We start from the raw sequence: 7515 nt of genomic DNA, 5'->3' as shown, positions 1-7515 counted from the left end.
TATGTCCAATCATTTGATGAAGGCATAATATTAAATAAGTGCATTCATTTGTTAGTATATTTACAACATATTTAGACAAACCTCGCTATGTTTTAAACACAATTAGGTGCACTTTTGTTCACTATTTTTTGTTCCAATTTTTAAAAAATACGTTAATGGGGTCATTCTCTTCCCAAGAACTGAGGAATTCATCACTTCATGTAAACTATACAATTATTAAGTGTATAAACGCCTTCTTTTTTATTTCTTCTGCATATATTTCCATGTTCATCTTCAAGCTGTCCCTTCCTCAGCTACAAAAACTCGATAAGCCTATCCCTATTCCAACCCACCATCTATCAGTGTCTTCTCTTCTTCTTTTCTTTTTTTCTATGAAAATATTCAAGGGGGTGGGGATGGGTACTGTCACCTCCTCTTCAAGCTTTTCACACTTCTGCATCTTTGTGCTCTAATGTAGAAACATGTACTATACTGAGCTGCTGTTAGCCTTCATATGTCTCACTGATGTCTCACCTTTTTCATGTAGATGACAAAACAGACTCCTGTCAATCATTTATAAAGAAGTACAAACAGCCTTGCTTATTCGACCGGAAGGGTCATTTCTCCAGACCCTGCCCGATGACGGGTGCAAATGTCAAGGAGGAGATTTTATTAAGGCGATTTTGATCCATCAGTCCCACAGAACTGAAAGATCTTCCTCTGGTTTGACTGTGTTGAACACTCAGAGATCTAGAGATCTTGTATGGTTTGTTATGCTTGTAAATATAATTAGAATTACACAATTAATTCCATAAATGGACACATATTTACATTCTGTTAGAGTATGTATAAACAGAAGACTGATCTGAACTTTCAACTGGTTTCCATTTCATTTTAATGTCATAAAGACTGTAAAACAAGACTGAAAAACAGTAGTATCCGCTTCATTCTTTGATGTTTTTTTAAATAAAAGTTATGGACCCTCCACATAATATCATGAAGAAAACACAAACTGTTATTTTACATAATGTAAAAGGAAGCATTTCCATCTATATCAATGGAAAAAACTGTCAGAATGTCAGAATCCACCAAAAACAAAAAGATGTCACCAGACCTGTGTTGGAGCCCCTCACAGAGCTGCTTCACCAATAAGTACCAGAATCTCAAAAATAAGTTCTACCCCCCCCCCCCCCCTAAATTGGTATTCATATACTGTTATAAGTAGAAAGAACCCTACCTTCAGTGTGTAGAACCCTGTTATTGTTCCAGGAAGAACCCATAAATTGCTGTTTATATACTGTTAGAGTAAAAAACCGTGACAGAACATTTGGTCTTTGAGTCATGAGGGAATTTTATGCACATGATGTTGATGTTCTAGGAGGAACCCATAAATTGGTATTCACGCAATGTTGATGTTCTAGGAGGAACCCATAAATCGGTATTCACACAATGTTAATGCTCTAGGAGGAACCCATAAATTGGTATTCACGCAATGTTGATGTTCTAGGAAGAATCCATAAATTGGTATTCACGCAATGTTGATGTTCTAGGAAGAACCCATAAATTGGTATTCACGCAATGTTAGTGTTCTAGGAAGAACCCATAAATTGGTATTCACGCAATGCTAGTGTTCTAGGAATACATTTTTATATTTACATGATTCTGCATTACATTATGCAAAGGTGGTTCTTCACTGTTTGATTCAGTACTCCAATGTATTTGAGTGGAATATTTAATGCATGAATGGCAAGAGCTGAAAGATCCGAAACCAAAACCATGCCAGAAGAACATTTGGTCTTTGAGTCATCAGGGAATTTGAATGAAATACAAATCTGGTTGTCAGGAAGAGCAGTAAAGTCAGCTCACATTGCTGGTACAATGGAATCTCGTAAGGGGACAGATGGGATGAGCCCCCTTTATATGGCCTGTTGTGTTGATTTATTTAATTAAATATTTTTCAGTGTTGGGACAGCCACCCCCACCCCCACCCCCACATCCCCCTAAACCCAGCCCCCCCCCCCCCCCCCCCCCGCCATCACATCAGTCACAACCAATGTTGCCACGATAGCAGGATATTGACAGGTGTGACAGGACTTTGATTACAGCGTCAGCCTCAGGGCTGGGGCTCGTCATCTGTCAGGTGTGAGCTAAGCTCTGCGGGGCTGATGGCACACGCAAACATGGAGGAGAGACATGGGTGGAGGGGAGGAGAAAGGAATCATTAAATCATTAAACTCCTCTCTGCATCCCACTGTACTTACGCCACACTAGCCTCCTCATGCAGAACGACTTCGAGCAAGCAGTTCTACAGTATATGTCCTAATGTTTGTGGACACCCCTTCTAATAAATACATTCAGCAACGTTAACTTACATTGAGCTTACATTGCATTGAGAGGTGGAGCAGTGAAACTGTGTTCTCTGGAACGATGGTTGGTGCTCTATCCAGTTCTTTTGTGATAGGTTGGAGAGTTGAGGGTGAGGTGGGGTGATCATCCAAAATCCTGATCTTACTCACTCAACGGTCTTGTTCATTCATTATTGCAATCCAATCCTCACAATAATGCTCCAAGATCTAGTAGAAAGCCTGGACAGTGGAGAAAAATGTAATACCCTTAACTTTGGAAGGAACAATGAAAGAACAGGTGTCCCAATACTTTTGTCCAGCGTAGAAAGTCCCAGTAAATTAAGAAATGGCAGTTAAAAGGAACATTGGACATGGGTCAAGTTGAGGTTAACCTCAAGAGGCACAAGCTGAGGGTTTTGCCATGACATTCACAGTCCCCTGACCTGAACATAATGGAAAATCTGTTGATAGACCTCAAAAGGGGTCGACATGGCATCAGAAATTCAGTTCTTCCAATAAATCCTTTGTTAAGAAGTTTGCAGATTTGAGGAAGGTTCATAATCTGCAGGTAAATAACCCTGTGCACAGGAAGGGTCGCGGCTGGAGCGTACATACTTTCCAGATGTATACGTGTAGAAGACAGGACAATAGGGTCACGTGGGTCATCCTGAGGAAACAACAGCTTGGATTTCCCCACAACAAAGAAGAAGGTTTCTGATTTTGTGAAAGGAGAGAGCTATATGTCTAGAGTAAAACACAGGGTTATTGCACAGTTGGTTGGATTATTGTGAAAGAAAAGGAGGAAAGACAGCTTCATGGTTCTCTCCTTAAATTTATGCTAATTATATTACATTTTTAACCAATAAATAAAGAAAATCCACTTTATTCTATTAAATAATTATCATTTATAAAGCACATGGAAAGGATACCACATATCGGCAAGAGTTAAATGAATCCATGTATTATTCTTTTATCAGCCACATTACAAACTATAAACAGTCATATCAGAATATTATAACCACCCCATTATATCCGCTCCACTTCCCATATAGGAACACTTTGTACTTCTATATTTACACACTGTAGTCCACCTGTTTCTCTGAATAATTTGTTGGCCTTCTTTCACACAGGGTTTCAAATGGCAAAATGCCAGTAAACAGTAAACGTATGTATACACAAAGCACATCCTGTCCCACACATGAACCTATGTCCCACAATATGAACCTACTCACTCTAAACAGACCCAATCCCTGGCAGTGCCCCTGGATACTATACGTCAAGGGTGGGCAATTTCAGTCCTGGAAGGCCGGATCTCTGCACAGTATTTACCTTTTCCTGCTTTAGCACAGCAGCTTCAACTCACCTGCTAATTGGCAGCTTTAGTAGATCTGTCAGAGCAGAGAAAATCAGCAAACTGTGCTGGACTCCACCCCTGCTTTACATCATACACTGATGTTTATGGTCACATCCTGGTGGATGACAGTTGCCTGTTGGTGGGTAATGGGTTTGGATGCTTTTGAAGAGCTAGATCCTTCTATTTTGGTGGAGAACCACAAAATAACCCGATATGCCAACAGTGCTCATCAAGTGATGAAGTGGGTTGAGGAGTGTGGAAGCTCATGTGGTGTTATGGACAATGTAATCACCAGATCTAAAGACCTTTGAGAAGTTATGGGACAGTGTTGGGAAATGTGTGGATAAAAAAACAATGAGGTCTTTGGACAGCAGTGAAGAACAAGTAGGAGGCATTCCATGTAGGTCATTTTAAGAGTGAGGAGAGCCTACCCCCTCTTTAAGATAAGCTTATTCACTCCTACTGTTCATATCTGTAGATCTACTGGTCACAGCATGTTGCTTCTGTAAAGCCACCTTGGGTATGAGAATAGAGATATATGAATTCTTTTTTTTTCTTTATTATATAGTAAATGGAGTACTATTATTCCTACGGTGAAGCCCAAGAGCAGAAATAACAGAAATAACAGAGGCTCTGGCCACAGCTCTGTAAAAATGGGAGAACGAGGAGAAAAGAGCTGGAAGAGTGGAAAGGAAAAAAAGATGTTACCCAGCCTGCAAAACTGTGGAGGGGCTTTGACAGACACATCTCACGCAGGCTGACAGCTCTGTCAATAGCCCCAGGATGGCAGGCCTGATTGACAGCAAGCAGGTGGTGGCTGAATGGAGTTGTCAGGCCAACTGTCAATCAGCAGCATTGCCGTGGAAACAGGAGAGGCAGTGCAGCTGTCCAAGGTGATCTGTTGTTTTTCCAAGTCAAAAACACGCGTAGCCGTGCACTGTCAAACAACAGCAATCGAGGGGTTGAGGGGGAGGGACAGAACCGGAGCTCATGGATGAGCCTTCTCCTGTGCAGCTGTGCAGTTTTGAGTAAACACTGAGACAAGGTGTACTTACAGAGCACTTAACTTACTCGCTGAGCACTTTCCTATGCTCTCAAAATGCAGCAAGTCTTCCATTCAACCATTCCGTTCTATGGTGAATCTGTTGGATTCAGGTCTAGTGATTGATAAGGCCACTGGTGAGGAACACTGAACTTATTGGTATGTTAATGAAACCAGGTTAAGATGACATTTAGGGTGGACTATCATGCTGGAAGTAGCTGTTAGAAGAGGGGTAAACCGCTCATGAAGGGATATATCAGGCTATAGCAGTCAAGTGATGGTTGATTGGTCTTATCAGGTCCAAAATTTTCCCTACACCATTGCACCTCCTCCACCAGCCTGGCTGGAGTCATGCTGTTGGCACCAAACTCTGAACCCACCATCAGGCCAGTTATCTCAGTCGTTAGCTATCCAGTTGTGATGAGCCAGTGCCTACTGCAGCCTCAGCTTTCTGTGCTTGGCAGACATGCATGGAAACTGACGGGGTCTTTTGCTGTTGTAGGCCATCTGCTGTAGTAGGCCATCTGCCTTGAAGGCCTTATCGGCCTTCAAGTCTGCCAGAGTCGTGCCCATCCTAAAGAAACCAACTCTAGACAGCTTGGACATCGGCAACTACAGACCTATCTCTCTTCTCTCTTTCCTCTCAAAGATTCTCGAACGTTCTGTCTACAACCAACTGTCTCTCTTTCTCACTCTGAACAATCTTCAGGACCCCCACCAGTCTGGCTTCAAAGCTGCACACTCTACTGAAACTGCTCTCATTGCAGTTACAGAGAAGCTCCATGCAGCTAAAGCTGCCAGACTGTCCTCGGTTCTGATCCTTCTTGACCTCTCCGCAGCTTTTGACACAGTGGACCACAAGATCCTCCTGTCTATCCTTGCCGGTCTTGGAATTACCGGCTCTGCATGGCAATGGTTCGCATCATACCTGCAGGGACGCTCATACCAGGTAACGTGGCAGGGCGACACGTCCGCTCCTTGTAGTCTCTCCACTGGCGTTCCACAAGGCTCAGTTCTTGGTCCTCTTCTTTTCTCACTGTACACTCACTCTCTTGGTAAAGTGATATCCTCCCATGGATTCTCTTACCACTGTTACGCCGACGACACTCAACTCATGCTCTCTTTCCCACCGTCTGACACACAGGTCTCCACCCGTATCTCAGCATGCCTCGCCGACGTCTCGTCTTGGATGGCGGCTCACCACCTCAAACTCAACCCCAGCAAGACGGAGCTGCTGTACATCCCGGGAACTGCTGGACCAAGAAACGATCTTGCCATCACCTTCGAGAACTCACTGGTCACTCCCTCTACTGAAGCCCGCAGCCTTGGTGTAGTGATGGATGATCAGTTATCGTTCTCAAGTCATGTTGCAAACGTAACTCGGTCCTGCAGATTTCTTCTGTACAACATCCGGAGAATTCGACCCTTCCTCTCTAGAGAGTCGCCCAGGTGCTTGTTCAGTCTCTCGTCACTTCCAGACTTGACTACTGCAACTCTCTTCTGGCTGGTCTCCCTCTGCGCGCCATCAGGCCCCTGCAACTCATCCAGAATGCAGCGGCACGGGTCGTCTTCAATGTCCCTAAATTCAGCCATGTCACTCCACTGCTGCGTTCTCTCCACTGGCTTCCTGTAGCTGCCCGCATCAGATTTAAAACCCTGACGCTGGCCTACAAAGCCAAGAACGGACCAGCCCCTCCGTATCTAATGGCAATGGTCAAAAGCCGATCCGCACCAAGAGCCCTTCGAGCTTCAAGTACGGCTCGGCTCGACCCACCATCCCTCAAAATCCGCGGAAGACAAGCGTCCAGGCTTTTTTCTGTCCTGGCACCAAAGTGGTGGAACGAGCTGCCCCTGGATGTCCGAACGGCCGAGTCGCTCGCTGTCTTCAAACGCAGACTGAAGACCCACCTCTTCAGAGAGTACTTGGACGAATAGTTCTATGGTCGCCTTATTGTATTGTGTTTAGTAATGTCTAAGCTTGGAGGTATCTTTTGTACTAGTCTATTCTAACTAGCTGAGGTTTTCTTGGGTAAATAGCAAAGCACTTTGTAAGTCGCTCTGGATAAGAGCGTCTGCTAAATGCCGTAAATGTAAATGTAAATGTAAATGTAAATCTGCCTCAAGATTGGACGTGGTGTTGTGCATCCTGAGATGCTTTTCTGCTCACCACAGTTGTACAGAGTGGTTATCTGAGCTACTGTGGCCTTTCTGTCAGCTCCAACCAGTCCAGCCAGTCCAGCCATTTTACCTTTGACCTCGCTCATCAGTAAGGTGTTTCTGTCTGAGCTTTTTTATTTTACTACACCATTCTGAGTAACATCTAGGCACTGTTGTGTTGAAATTCCCAGGATATCAGCAGTTCTAGAAATGCTCAAATTTGCCCATCTGGCTCCAAGAATCATGCCATACTCAAAATCACAGAGATCCCATTTTTCCACGTTCTGGTGGTTGGCATGAACTTTACCTGAAGCTGCTGACTCCTACCTGCATTATTGTATGCATTGCACTGCAGTCACATGATTGGCTGATAAGGTAACTGCATGAATGAGTAGATATTCCTGATAAACAGCAGGGTGAGTGTGTTGTAACAAATATTAAAATACAATTTTAGATTTATTGTTTAGTTTTTACTAAAAATAAGTAACAATGTGTTCTGCTGTATTTTTTTAAAGGTGGTTTGTGCAGCCTCTTGTGAAAGTGATGGCCAAAAACACTAGTGTCTTCATGAACTGTATGTTGATACTCTTCATTAGACGTGTTAACCACCTTACTAATGAGGGCGTAATTGCCATTAA

The sequence above is a fragment of the Salminus brasiliensis genome, chromosome 13 (genome assembly GCF_030463535.1).
Source record: "Salminus brasiliensis chromosome 13, fSalBra1.hap2, whole genome shotgun sequence".
In the NCBI taxonomy this organism is placed as follows: domain Eukaryota; kingdom Metazoa; phylum Chordata; class Actinopteri; order Characiformes; family Bryconidae; genus Salminus; species Salminus brasiliensis.
The sequence above is the reverse complement of the archived record's forward strand: the minus strand, read 5'-3'. Positions refer to the sequence as shown.